The sequence below is a fragment of the Heterodontus francisci genome, unplaced genomic scaffold (genome assembly GCF_036365525.1).
Source record: "Heterodontus francisci isolate sHetFra1 unplaced genomic scaffold, sHetFra1.hap1 HAP1_SCAFFOLD_43, whole genome shotgun sequence".
NCBI classification, from domain to species: Eukaryota; Metazoa; Chordata; class Chondrichthyes; order Heterodontiformes; family Heterodontidae; genus Heterodontus; species Heterodontus francisci.
Window position 1 is genome coordinate 1864983 of NW_027141852.1, and position 12766 is coordinate 1877748.

Sequence of the window (12766 nt, forward strand, 5' to 3'; positions counted from 1 at the left end):
ATAAGGAAGCGGAAGTGCTGAAACCCGGGATTGAACCAGGGACTTTTAGATTTTCAGTTTAACGCTCTCCCAACTGAGCTATTTGAGCCCTACATTAACAGCTTCTTGGAGTCCTTGTTTTGGAGGAAAATACATACATTCAAGTTTTCCAAAAAATTCAAGAACACAACATGTGAGTAATATTCCCCATTGCTTTCTCAGTACTGATGGATTGTGAAGCGGGAGACAGCCAGAAGTGCCACTGAGACGCACAGACCCCGAGCTGAGAATGAAATGAGATTAAATTCAATCTTTCATCGTGAGATGCTGCAGAGAGGTAAGAGTCCTGAATCAAAGCGAGACTTGCTCATTTCAAACACTCCCTGTACTCTCTGCTCATGAAGCCTTAAAAAAGGGAAAAACAGAATGGCACTCAAACTCACAACCCTGCCATTAAAAGTCTCATGTTCGACTGACAGAACTGTCACTTCTACTCGGTCTTTTATTGGATGGATGCAACTCCAACGCAGGGGTGGCATTCAAATCCTCCCATGGGTCCACATGTCAGACTGAGTTCCATGTTGTAGACTCAAGCAAAGGAAATCTGCTCAGTTCCAAAACTATCAGCGAGTTGAAGCTGATTACAATCAACATCATCAGAGGTCAGAACTACCTGGTGAAAGAAGACACTCTGAAGAAGGATCCACAATTATTCAAAGGCATCGACAAATTGAAAAACAAGAAAATCGATGAGTCAATGCAAGCCAAACAACAGAAACACTGAAGAATTCCATTCCAATCCAGTCCTGTTGTTTTTGGAGTCAGGTCACAATTACTGCAACAACTTCATATTCCCACTTGGCTATCTGTACATGTCGTTAATTACAATTTTGTCGACAAGCTCTTTGAATCCAGTTGTCTGGTCCTCAAGCCAGCTCCGCATGGAAGTCAATTCCACCTTCTGCAAGGCTGAAACCAAACGATGACCTCAATCGAAAAATGCCAGCAGACCAGGGCTCGTCCGGGACTTGAACCCGGGATCTCTCAAATGCTAATTAACCATACTCACGAAGCGAGAATCATACCCCTAGACCAACGAGCCACTGACCGTTTTGTTTCTTCCACTGCTGTGGAATTTCACTGGAACCCCCCCCCAGCCAATCATCCATATTTTTTCAGATCAAAGCAACATCCTGCAAATGCTGAAATAAAAACAGTAAGTGCTGGAAATGTTCAGCAGCTCTGGCAGCATCTGTGCTGTGAGAAATACAGTTAACGTTTCACGGCACTCATCTTTTGTTTCAGCCATCCTTTCAGACTGCTTCTGTCCATCCAATCTCACTTTCTATTCTATCCACATTTTAACCATTCACTACGTTACTACATTTTTCATGAATTCCTCATTTCTTTTATTAATGACAATTTTGTATTTCTGGCCTTTGCTTCAGACACCACCACAAGTGGAATCATGTCTCCATCTACCCAATCAAACCACTTCGCTGTTTCCTCACATTGCAATGTTTCTTGAACCCTGACAGACTGTGGAGTTTCTGCTGCTTGATTGCAGTTCTTGCTTCCCGCCAGTAGATGTCACCTCACTCCAATACAGTGAAGTTTACAAATCTGAGAGAGACACAACAGGAAATAATTGTTCACATTACAGTGAATGTGTGGGATTTAGAAATACTAGGAGTGGAGACGAGTTATTATTGCACTCTGCTATTACATCTTTTATAATGGACTCCAGCATTTTCCCCACGACTGATGTCAGGCTAACCGGTATATAATTCGCTGTTTTCTTTCTGCCTCTTTTTTTAAATAATGGAGTTACATTAACTACCGTCCAATCCATTGGAACTGTTCCAGAGTCGATAGAATTTTGAAAAAAGACCAGAAATGCATCTGCTATTTCAAGGGCCACTTCCTTAATTACTCAGGGATGCAGATTATCAGGCCCTGGGGATTTATCGGCCTTCAATCCCATCAATTTCCCAAACATTCCCGACTAATACTGATTTCATACAGTTCCTCCTTCTCACTAGACCCTATGTTCCCCAACATTTCTGGGAGGTAATTTGTATCCTCCTTTGTGAAGACAGAACCAAAGTATGTATTTAATTGGTCTGCCATTTCTTTGTTCCCCATTATAAATTCCCCCGTTTCTGACTGTAAGGGGCCCACATTTGTCTTCACTAATCTTTTTCTCTACACATATCTATAGAAGCTTTTACAGTTAGTTTTAATGTTCTCTGCTAGCTTACTCTCATACTCTATTTCCCCCTTCTTAATCAATCCTTTTGTCCTCCTCTGCTAAATTCCAAACTGCTCACAATCTTCAGGTTTGCTGCTTGTTCTGGCCATTTTATATTTCTCCTCCTTGGATCTAATACATTCCTTAATTTCTTTTGTAAGCCACAGTTGAGCCACCCTTCCTGTTTTACTTTTGCACAGACAGGAATGAACAATTGTTGTAATTCATCCATGCGCTCTTTAAATGCTAGCCATTGCCTATCCACTGTCAACCCTTTAAGTAACGTTCCCCAATCTATCATAGCCAACTCCCGCCTCATATCTTCATAGTTTCCTTTGTTTAGATTCAGGACCCGAGTCTCGGAATCAACTCTCTCACCCTCCATCTTAATGAAGAATTTTATCATATTAAGGGCGCACTTCCCCAAGGGACCCCACACAACAAGATTGTTAACTAATCCTTTCTCATTACACAATACCCAGTCTTGGATGGCCTGTTCTCCAGAGGTGTTATACACCTCTATCAATTCTCCACTCAATCTCCTTTGATATAGGCAGAATAATCCTAGCTTTTCCAACCTCACCTTGTAACTAAACTCTCCCATCCCTGGATCCATTCTGGTAAATCACCTCTGCGTCCTCTCAAGGACCCTCACATTCTTTCTAAAGTCTGCTGAGCAGAACTGGAAGCAACACTCCAATTGGGGCCTCACCAGAGTTTTATAATGGTTCAGCATAACTTCCCTGCTTTGTACTCAATGCCTCTATTTATAAAGCCCAAGTTCGCATATACTTTGCTAACCACTCTCGCAATATGTCTTGCCACCTTCAAAGATTGATGCACATGAACCCCAAGTCCCTCTATTCCAGCACACTCTTTAGAACTGTGCCATTAAGTATATATTGCCTCTCCCTATTCCTTTACATCACCTCACACTTGTCACTATTAAATTCCATCTGCCACCTGTCTGCCCATTCTGCTAGCCTATCACTGTCCTGTTGCAGGCAGTTCATATCATCCTCACTGTTTGCCACTCCTCCAAGTTTGGTGTCATCGGCATATTTTGAGATTCTACTCTGTATTCCAAGATCCAAGTCACTTACCTTTAGCAAAAAAAGCAGTGGTTCGAGCACTGACCCTTGGGGAACACCACTGTCGACCATCCTCCAGTCTGACAAAGAACCATTTAATAAGACTCGCTGTTTTCAGTCTTTAAAACAATTTACTATCCAAATGGACACTGACCCTCCTAATCCATGAACCTCAATTTTGTTAACCACCCTTTTATGTGGTACTTTATAAAATGCTTTCGTAATATCCATATAAACAACATCCACTGCATTCCCTTCATCAGCATTCTCAGATAGTTTATCAACAAATGCTGTTAGATTTGTCAAGCATGAACTCCCATTTATAAATTCATGCCCACTCTCCAAAGGACTTGATTTTTTTCCCTGACCTGTTGGTCTCGTGCTGATAGCATGATCACCAAAGAGCATGTATTTGGCAATGTGACCGTCATCCATTTGGCCCAGTCAACAGAGTCACCGCTGACTCAAGAGGGCAAACATGCTGTGGATCCCTGCACGCTGGTGTACTTCCGCATTCGGCACTCTGTCCTGCCAGGAGATGCCCAGTATCCATCTGAGGCAGTGGAGGTGGAAGCTGTTCAGCCGCTTTTTTTGGTTTGTATAAGTTGTTGATGTTTCTCCACTCTAAAGGAGGGTGCTGAGAACACAAGCCTGGTACACGTGGAGCTTTGTATTTTCGGTCACTTTGATTCGAGATACAGCACTGAAACAGGCCCTTCAGCCCACCGAGTCTATGCCGACCATCAACCACCCATTTACACTAATCCCATCTTCCTACCAAACATCCCCCCACCTGTCCCTATATTTCCCTACCACCTACCTCTACTAGTGACAATTTATAATGGCCAATTTACCTACCAACCTGCAAGTCTTTTGGCTTGTGGGAGGAAACCAGAGCACCCAGAGGAAACCCACGCAGACACAGGGAGAACTTGCAAACTCCACACAGGCAATAACCAGAATCGAACCCAGGTCGCTGGAGCTGTGAGGCTGCGGTGCTAACCACTGCGCCACTGTGCCGCTTTGTGCTGTTGGTTCACACTTGTCTTCTCAACTTTGACATGACAGCTGCAGCATTGGCAATCCTGGTCCTGATTTCAGCATCAAGGGACAGATTGCTGGTGATTGTTGATTGAAGGTATGTGAAGCTGTTGACAACCTCCAAAGTGAGGTTGTCGATGTTGATGGAAAGTGGAGTCTCTACGTCCTGGCCCATAACTTTCATCTTCCTGATGCTGATCGTCAGTCCAAACACTTTGCAGGCCAGGGAGAAGCTATCTACAAGCTGCTGTCAGTGAACTTCATCATGGGATGTCAGCACAGCATCATCAGCAAACAGCAACTCACAGACTAGGAATTTCCCCACTTTGGTCTTGGCGCACAGTCTTGCCAAGTTGAACAGCTTGTCGTCAGCTCTGATGTGCAGGTGAACACCCCCATCTGAGTCACTGAAAGTGTACAATAGCAGCATGGAGAAGAATATGCCAATTATAAAGGATGTGATAACTAGACAGTGAGGAAATAATGATATGATTGGGCAGAGTCAACATAGATTTATGAAAAGGAAAACAGGTTTTAAAAACCTGTTGAGTTTTTTGAGGATGTTACCTATAGAACAGATAAAGGAGAACCAGTGGATGTGTGGTATTTTAGATTTGATTTTTTAGATTAGATTAGAGATACAGCACTGAAACAGGCCCTTCGGCCCACCGAGTCTGTGCCGACCATCAACCACCCATTTATACTAATCCTACACTAATCCCATATTCCTACCAAACATCCCCATCTGTCCCTATATTTCCCTGCCACCTGCCTATACTAGTGACAATTTATAATGGCCAATTTACCTACCAACCTGCAAGTCTTTTGGCTTGTGGGAGGAAACCGGAGCACCCGGAGAAAACCCACGCAGACACAGGGAGAACTTACAAACTCCACACAGGCAGTGCCCAGAATCGAACCCGGGTCCCTGGAGCTGTGAGGCTGCAGTGCTAACCACCCACACAGGAGGTGAGTAAACAAAATTAGAGCACATAGGCTTGGGGATAATATACTGATATGGATTGAGAATTGGTTAACAGACCGTAAACAGAGAGCAGGAATAACGGGTCCTTCTCAGGATGGCAGGCTGTTACTATTGGGGGACTGCAAGGATCAGTGTTGGAGCCACAGCTGTTTACAACCTATATAAATGATTTGGATGTGGGGATTAAATGTAATATTTCCAAGTTTGCAGATGACACAAAGCTCGGTGAAGTGTGAGTTGTGAGGAGGATGCAGAGAGGCTTCCAGGGGACCTGGAGCTGCTCAGTGAATGGGCAAGAACATGGAATATAATGTGAATAAGTGTGAAGTTATCCACTTTGGTGGAATAAACAGAAAGACAGAGTATTTCTTAAATGGTGAGAGGTTGGGAAGTGTTGATGTCCAAAGGGACCTGGGTGTCCTTGTTCCTGAGACACTGAAAGCTCTTGTGCAGGTGCAGCAATCAATTAGGAAGGCAAATGGTATGTTGTACCCACATGAGGGGTCATGAGTACAGGAGTAAAGATGTCTTGCTGCAATTGTATAGAGCCTTGGTGAATCCGCACTGGAGTATTGTGTACAGTTTAGTCTCCTCATCTTATGAAGAATACACTTGCCATAGAGGGGGTGAAACAGAGGGTCAACAGACTAATCTTTTTTTTGCATTTATTTCATTTCATCTCAGTTTGTTCAGTTTGCTTACCTACTGTTTTTTTCAGGTTTGTATTTGCTGCTGGTCAATATTCAGTCCGTTAACACCTAATCTGTACTAATGCTTTGTCTTTCAACACACCATTAACATATTGTTTGCCTTTGCTGCATGACCTTTTGGTCAGCTATGTGGCCTTGTCCAATCTACACCTTCTCCTTTGTTATCTCTTGCCCCACCCCCACCTCACTTGCTTATAACCTGTGACTTTTCTAATATATGTCAGTTCCGAAGATGGGTCACTGACCTGAAACGTTAACTCTGCTTCTCTTTTCACAGATGCTGCCAGACCTGCTGAGTGGTTCCAGCATTTCTTGTTTTTGTGTCACCAGACTAATCCCTCGGATGGTGGGATTGTCTTATGAGGAAACTGGGCCTGTATTCCTTAAAGTTTCGAAGAATGAGAGGTGATCTGATTGAAACTGACAAAATTCTTACAGGGCGTGACAGTGTGGATGTAGACAGGTTGTTTGCCCTGGTTGGTGAGTCTAAAACCAAAGGACATTGTCTCAGAATAAGGAGCAGGCCATTTAAAACTGAGATGGGTGGAATTTCTTCACTCAGACGGTGGTGAATCATTGGAATACTGTACCCCAGAGGGCTGTGGCAGCTCAATCATTGAGCATGTTCAAGACAGAAATTGATAGAAATCTTGATACTCATGACATCAAGGGATATGGGGATAGCACGGGAAAGGGGCTTTGAGGTAGATGATCAGCCATGATCGAATTGAATGGCAGAGCAGGCTCGATGGGCTGAATGGCTTACTCCGATGTTCCTCTGTTCCTAAGAGAGTTGGCGCCAGCGTGCAGCCCTGCTTTACCCCACTGCTGATCTTGAAAGCGTCTGATGTTGCTCCATTGTAACTGATGGAACTATGCATGTTCTCGTGGAAAGAAGAGATGATGCCCAAGAGGTCAGGAGGGCAGCCGATGTTCCATCGCAGTTTGAAGAGGCCGTCTCTGCTGACAAGATCAAAGGCCTTAGTGATGTTGATAAGGTTGTGTGAGGCTCTGTGGTGCAATGGATAGCGTGTTGGACTTCTAAATAATGACTAAGAAGATATTCAAAGGTTGTGAGTTCAAGTCCCACCAGAGTCAGATTTTGGACCAGAAACAGAGGAGCACAACGGAACAACAAATGAAAAAATGCGCCAAAAGCACAGACTGGGAGACAGAGCGAGAGAGAGAGGAGCACGGCAGGAGCAGAGCAGGGGAATAAAATCGAGGAGTGACGTCACAATGGAGAGTGAGAGCAGGGAAACAGAGAGCCGCTGGGGTGAGTGCACAGGAAATGGTTCTTTCTTTGGTGCAGTGGAAGGAGCTGTTTGGTGAGGATCTGGTAAGCTGTGACATCACAGGCAAGCAGGTAGTTGATTGGTTTGGAAGAACCGACCTGCTTGATACGCATCTGGTAAGTGATTAAGGTCCATTTTAGTCCTAACGTTTAAAATAGTAAACAAACTAGTGGTAAGTTTCATAAAATATGCAATAAAATGAATAATTGAATAAAATATTTAAGTAGTTAATTGAAACACGTTAAGGATGACAGGACAGGTGATGTTTCACAGCTGCAGCATGTGGGAGCTCCTGGATGCCAGTGTGATCCAGGGCAAACACGTCTGCAGTAAGTGTTTGCGGCTCAAAGAGGGAGAAAAAAGGAATGTAGTGGTAGTAGGGGACAGTATAGTAAGGTGGATTGACTCTGTTCTCTGCAGCAAAGAGCAAGAGTCCAGACGGCTGTGTTGCCTGCCGGTGCCAGGATTCAGGACATCTGCTCAGTGCTGGAGCGAAACATACAATGGGAGGGGGAGGATCCAGTCGTCGTGGTCCATGTCAGTACCAACGGCATAGGCAGGACAAGGATAGACGTTCTGCACAGTCAGTATGAGGAACTATGCAGCAAATTAAGAAGCAGAACCTTAAAGTTAATCATCTCTGGATTATTACCTGAGCCATGTGCAAATTGGCATAGGACAAATAAGATTAGAGAAAGTAATGTGCGGCTGAAAGACTGGTGTGGTAGTAGTGGGTTCTGGTTCGTGGGGCATTGGCACCAGTACTGGGGAAAGAGGTGGCTGTACCGTTGGGACGGTCTACACCTGAACTGTGCTGGTGCCGGTGTTCTAGCGAGCCACATAATGAGGGATGTAGAGACGGTTTTAAACTGAATAGTGGGGGCAAGGGATCAAATTTGGGAAGATATGGTGAATCAAGGAGGAGAGACAAGGCAAGAGAGAAAGGTATAAATATGGGAAATGATAAACAGACTGTGACAGGAAGGGACAGAATGTACAAATCTAAGAGTAAATCGACAGGTAAGGCTAGAGGTGACAAAAATAATAAAAGGACAAAACTAAATGCTCTGCATGGAGCATTCGAAACAAAACAGATGAACTGAGAGCACAAATAGAATAAATACGTACGATCTGATAGTCTTTACAGAGACATGGCTGCAGGGCGACCTAGATTGGGATGAGAATATTGGAGGTGACATGGCATTTTGGAAGGACAGGAAGCTAGGAAAAGGTGGCGGGGTAGCTCTGTTAATTAATGATGGTATTAGCGTAATAGAGAGGGATGACCTGAGTTCTGGAGATCAGGATGCAGAAGCAGTTTGGGTACAAATGAGAAATCATAAAGGCAAGAAGTCACTTGTGGGAGTGGTGTACAGGCCACCTAACATTAACCACACTGTCGGATGGGATATAAAGGAAGAAATAATGGCAGCTTGTCAGAAAGGTACTGTGATAATTATGGGGGATTTTAACCTACATATAGACTGGAAAATTCAGATGGGCAGAGGTAGCCTAGATGAGGAGTACATAGAATGTTTTGGGGATAATTTCTTGGAACAATACATTCTGGAGCCAACCAGAGAACAGGCTATACTAGACCTGGCATTGTGCAACGAGATAGGGTTAATTAATGACCTCATAGTTAAGGTGCCCCTAGGTAGTAGCGATTATAATATGATTGAATTTTACATTTAGTTTGAGGGTGAGGAGAGTGGGTCCCAGACTAGTATTTTAAATTTAAATAAGGGCAATTATAAGGTCATGAAAGCAGAGCTAGCTAAAGTGAACTGGCAAATTAGGTTAAGGGATAAGTCAATAGAGATGCAGTGGCAGACATTTAAGGGGATATTTCAGACCTCACAGAATAGATACATTTCAACGAGAAAGAAAAGTTCCAAAGGTGGGACTCACCATCCATGGTTCACGAAAACAGTTAAAGATACTATCAAACTTAAAGAAAAAGCCTATAATTGTGCAAAGGTGGGAGGCAGGTCAGAAGATTGGACAGAATATAATAAAAACAGCAAAGAATGACTAAAAGATTGATAAGGAAGGTAAAATTAGAGTATGAGAGAAAGCTCGAAAGAAATTTCAAGACAACTAGTAAGAGTTTCGATAGATATTTTAAAAAGAAAAGAGTTAACAAAGCGACTGTTGGTCCTATAGAAAGTGTGTCTGGGGAATTAATAATGGATAATTAAGAGATGGCAGATGAATTGAACAGATACTTTGCATCGGTCTTCACTATTGAGGATACAAATAACATCCCAGTATTAGCCGTATATCAGGAAATTGAAGGGATGGAGGAACTCAAGAAAATTACAATCACCGGGGAAGTGGTACTAAACAAATTGTTGGAGCTGCGGGTTGACAAGTCGCCAGGTCCTGAATTGGCTAGTGAGATAGTTGATGCGCTGGTTTTAATATTCCAAAATTCCCTAGATTCGGGAAGGTTCCGTTAGATTGGAAAGGAGTGAATGTAACTCATTTATTCAAAAAGGGAGGGAGACAGAAAGCAGGAAACGACAGGCCAGTTAACTTAACATTTGTCTTAGGGAAAGTGTTTGGAGCTATTACAGAGGATGTTATAGCAGGGCATTTAGAAAAAATTAAGGTAATCAGGCACAGTCAACATGGTCTTTTGAAAGGGAAATCATGTTTAACCAATTTATTGGAGTTCTTTGAGGGAGTTACATGTGCTGTGGATAAAGGGGAACCAGTGGATGTATTGTATTTCGATTTCCAGAAGGATAAGGTGCCATATTAAAGGTTATTGCAGAAAATAAAAGCTCATGGTGTCGTGGGTAACATATTGGCATGGATAGAAGATTGGCTAGCTGACAGGAAACAAAGAGTCAGCATAAATGGGTCATTTTCTGGTTGGCAAGAAGTAACGAGTGGTGTGCCACAGGGATCTGTGCTGAGGCCTCAACTTTTTACAATTTATATAAATGACTTAGATGAAGGGACCGAAGGTATTGTTGCTAAATTTGCTGATCACAAAGATAGGTAGGAAAGTAGGTTGTGAAGAGGACATAAGGGGGCTACAAAGGGAGAAAGATAAGTTAAGTGATTGGGCAAAGACCTGGCAAATGGAGTATAATGTGGGAAAGTCGGAAATTGTCCACTATGGCAGGAAGAATAAAAAAGCATATTATCTAAATGGTGAGAGATTGCAGAGCTCTGAGATGCAGAGGGATCTGGGTGTCCGAGGGCATGAATTGCAAAAGGTGAGTATGCAGGTCCAGCACGTAATTAGGAAAGCTAATGGAATGTTATCATTTATCACCATGGGAATTGAATACAATAGTAGGGAGGTTATGCTTCAGCTACACAGGACATTGGTGAGACCTCTTCTGCAGTACTGAGTACTGTACTGGTCTCCTTATTTGCGGAAGGATGTAAATGCATTGGAGGTAGTACAGAGATAGGCCTTCACAGAGCGGACGTCAGATGAGGATTGAATTAATTTCAATCACTGAATCTAAACAAGAAGTAAATCTGCCAGGAATGGAAGACTTTGCTTTATCTGTGAGCTTGTGGTGCAACGGTAGCGCGTCTGAATCCAGATCAGAAGATTGCGTGTTCAAATCATGTTAGGCTCAGTTATGTTTCACAGCAGCTCAAGTTCCTGGATTTTATATCAGAAGAGAGTTCGTTCTCTTGGAATGTTCGTGCATGGTAGAATTTCAAGATCAACTTTAATCGATTAAAGTCCTGATTTCTGGTTCCGTTCCATTTCCATGCTCAGTTCTTATTTCACACTGTTTTATATCAGAACAATGTTTCAGGGATGTGATGTGGACAATCGCTCTGTCACCCAGTGTGAGAAATAAAACACAAACCGCACAGCGTGCGGCTCAAACCCATACCTGGCTCTGTCTATCGGCCGCTTAGTTCAGTTGGTTAGGACGCAGTGTTGATAACAACAAGGCTGTGGATTTGATCCCCATGTGCACTGTCACATGGTCAGTCATTAATTTGACACATTTTTGGAACACTTAAAATCCAACTTTTAGATGCAAACAAGTTTACATAAAATGTCAAAGGGAATTTATTTTGAATAACATCCATTGCATCTTTGTCACTGGTCTGGAGTAACACAGAATTCTTTCCAATTATCTTCCATTTGCTGATAAACGTTCAACTCGTGGCCTGTTCTCGTTAATGGTCACGAGCAGCAAAAACAGACAGAGCAAGTCTGACCGCCCAGAGATGTGGAAAAGGCTTCAGTTTGGGACATATGCAGCAAATCAAATGTTCACCCGGCCCCGAAAGATTCAAAAACTGGGGAAACGGACACAAGGAGATAGAGAATAAGCTAAAGCTGACAATGTAAATATTTCCCATCATTGATATCTCTCTATTCCAATCCAACCTTCAGAGTTGGGTAAATAATTTCAGTGTAAATTGTGCAGCTCAAGATTCAAAATCAAAGGGCGATGCAGAATAAAGGAGAACTGCCAAAACCCCAGATTGAACCAGGGATCTTCAGTCCAACACACTCCCAACTGAGCTATTTCAGTCTCACAGGCTTGGGATGATAAGTGGCAAGTAACATTCGCACCACACAAGTGCCAGGCAATGACCATCTCCAACATGAGAGAATCTAACTATCTCCCCTTGACATTCAATAGCATTACAATCACTGAATCCCCCACCATCAACATCATGGAGGTTACCATGGGTAGCCATACAAATAACGTGACTAGAAGAGCAGGTCAGAGGCTTGGAATCCTGAGGTGAGTAATTACAGTGCAGCTGTTGGCTCCACCCCAGGGGCTGAATTTGTTCTGTAAACCATGAAGCAGCTTCCTCTCAAATCCCAGGTTTATCAATAAATCCTCTTCCAAAAGCCCCAAAGTGTGATATATTCCTCTCACTCATCCATGACTCCTGACTCCCCAAAGCCTGTCCACCATCTGCAATTCACAAGTCAAGAGTGTGATGGAATACTCTCCACTTGCCTGGATGGGTGCAATTCCAACTCAAGAATCTCAACACCGTCCAGGACAAAGCAGCCCACTTGATTGGCACCCCATCTACAAACATTCACTCCCTCCACCATCGGCACACAGTGGCAGCAGTGTGTAACGTCTACAAGATGCACTGCAGCAATGCACCAAGACTCCTTAGACAGCACCTTCCAAACCCAGCGACCTTTACCACCGAGAAGGGCAAGGGCAGCAAATGCAGGGGATACCACCACCTGCAAGTTCCCCTCCAAGCCACACACCATCCTGACTTGGAACTATATCGCCGTTCCTTCACTGTCGCTGGGTCAAAATCCTGGAACTCCCTTTCTCACAGCACTGTGGGTGTACCTACCCCACATGGACTGCAGCGGTTCAAGAAGGCAGTTCACCACCACCTTCTCATGGGCAATTAGGGATGGGCAATAAGTGCTGGCCTAG

General features: G+C 43.5%; 1 non-coding gene across 1 annotated transcript; it reads left to right on the top strand.

The window, feature by feature from the left end:
• The first annotated feature begins 7064 nt into the window (after positions 1 to 7064).
• Positions 7065 to 7155, top strand: trnar-ucu (transfer RNA arginine (anticodon UCU)). The gene is given in 2 exon segments: positions 7065 to 7101; positions 7120 to 7155. It is a non-coding gene; the product is annotated as a tRNA-Arg (tRNA).
• Positions 7156 to 12766: the final 5611 nt, after the last annotated feature.